The following is a 1,682-nucleotide window of genomic DNA, read 5'->3' as shown; positions in this document are numbered from 1 at the left end:
CAGCTGTTCAGGACATCAGTCAGTATTTAACCAGGTAGTAAACCAGCTTGTTACTCCAGAACCTCAGGTTTTAGGGTTTCAGAGTTGATAAGTCTTCAGACCATCAGATCTGAGAGTTTCCATAAACAGTCGTTTGTCCAAACATTCTGGTTCTGAGCAGCTCAGAGGATCAGAGGAAGTTCTCCAACAACTGAAGTCACTTCTTTCCTACAGACGCGAAAATGTCTAAAACACCTTTAAAGAACTGAACATACTGAGTGTTCTGTTGGTTTCTGGTTCTGTTGGATCTTTACAACATCCTGAAGTCCTCTCTGATAAACATGATACATCTTCTCAGACTCACCAGACTTTAACTGAAAACACAAGTAGGTAGTATTCACGCTTTCACCCAAACACCAAACTCAGGAGCCGTCCCAAAATAGTCGACTCCAGAACCAGAATCTGGCTCCTCTCGGGCAGTATGGAGGTGGTGTGTGGTTGTGTTGATGTTCTTATGTTGGTGGTCTTTGTCTTGTTGTGTTGGTCTTTGTGTTGGTGTTGTCTTGTTGGTATCATGGTTTCTTGGTGTGTTGGTGTCATTGTGTCGTTGTGTTGATAGCTTGGTGTGTTGTTGGGCTTTATGTTGGTGTCTTGCTGTGTTGGTGTGGGTTCTGGTCCTACCTCAGTGTTCAGTCAGGTCCAGCAGCATCCCACAGAGCTGCGGTGAAGAAGCCGTGGAGCCTTGCAGGGATCTGGGAGGATTACTGAGGAGCTCTGCTAACAGGATTACTGAGGGAGTGAAGGGCAGAGCGGGACAGAGCGGGACGAACCGGACCTCAGATTACACCGTCAGACGCTGCAACGTGGAGGGAACCTCTGCAGAACCAAACCTCCGTCCTCGGGCTGAACAGAACCAAAACCAGACGAAGCAAGAAGATGGAGAGAACATTTAGAGAAATCCTCTTACTGCCTGGCAGATAAATATCAGTTTCACTTCTGTCCACCAGCTGCAGAGAAATGTCCAGCAGGTGTTTATGTTCAGGACATATGGAGGTCTTTAAAAAGCTCCATATCAGTGTCTGTCTCTATGCAGACGACTCCCTGCTGTTTGAAACTGATCTGAAGAACACTCAGTGAAGAACATCCTGCTTCTGATCAGAATAAAATGGATGCAGAGAATTTTTAGAAACACATCAGTGTCTCTGACTCGCTATAAACCCAAGATTCAACGTCTGAAATAGAGTTTAGACGAGTTTGAAGAAAGATCTTAGTCTGATCTGGAGGTGGAGCAACAGAGACATGATCTATTTTGAAATACTTCACACATTTATTACTGAAACTAAAGATGTCTTTGATAATACACACTTTAAGGACAATAAAAAAACTATATAACTGCAGCTCTGCATCTATTAGAGGGTAAATGTAGTATTAGAGGGTAAACGTAGTGTTCAAGGTTTTTAAAGAAGAAAAGACAAAACAAACTGGTAAAAGGAGGTAAAAAAGAAAATTATGGCCAAAAAAAACCAAAAGAAAAAACAACAACACATAGTAAAAATTGAATTTGATCCAGAAAACCACTAATGCGGAACTAAATGATAACAGAAGTTAGTTCCAGACATCTGGATCAGTTTATTTCTTACATTTATCTCAATAAACTCAGTCATGTTGTGGTTCAGACAGAACCTAAGGAACCTGAAGGGTTT

At 42.2% G+C, this 1,682-nt stretch overlaps 1 protein-coding gene across 8 annotated transcripts in view; it reads right to left on the bottom strand.

The window, feature by feature from the left end:
* Positions 1 to 896, bottom strand: part of cngb1a (cyclic nucleotide gated channel subunit beta 1a) — a 41,264-nt gene extending 40,368 nt beyond the window's left edge. Inside the window, exon 1 of one of the 8 annotated variants that reach the window (XM_055006796.1) lies at positions 661 to 896. The gene's annotated coding sequence lies outside the window, so the exon portion shown is untranslated. The remainder of the gene's footprint in view (positions 1 to 660) is intronic. The other 7 variants (XM_035955323.2, XM_035955321.2, XM_055006678.1 and 4 more) reach the window with 7 other exon arrangements.
* Positions 897 to 1,682: the final 786 nt, after the last annotated feature.

The sequence above is a fragment of the Amphiprion ocellaris genome, chromosome 1 (assembly GCF_022539595.1).
Source record: "Amphiprion ocellaris isolate individual 3 ecotype Okinawa chromosome 1, ASM2253959v1, whole genome shotgun sequence".
In the NCBI taxonomy this organism is placed as follows: domain Eukaryota; kingdom Metazoa; phylum Chordata; class Actinopteri; family Pomacentridae; genus Amphiprion; species Amphiprion ocellaris.
Note: the sequence above shows the minus strand (reverse complement) of the source record. Positions and strands in the feature narration are given on the sequence as shown.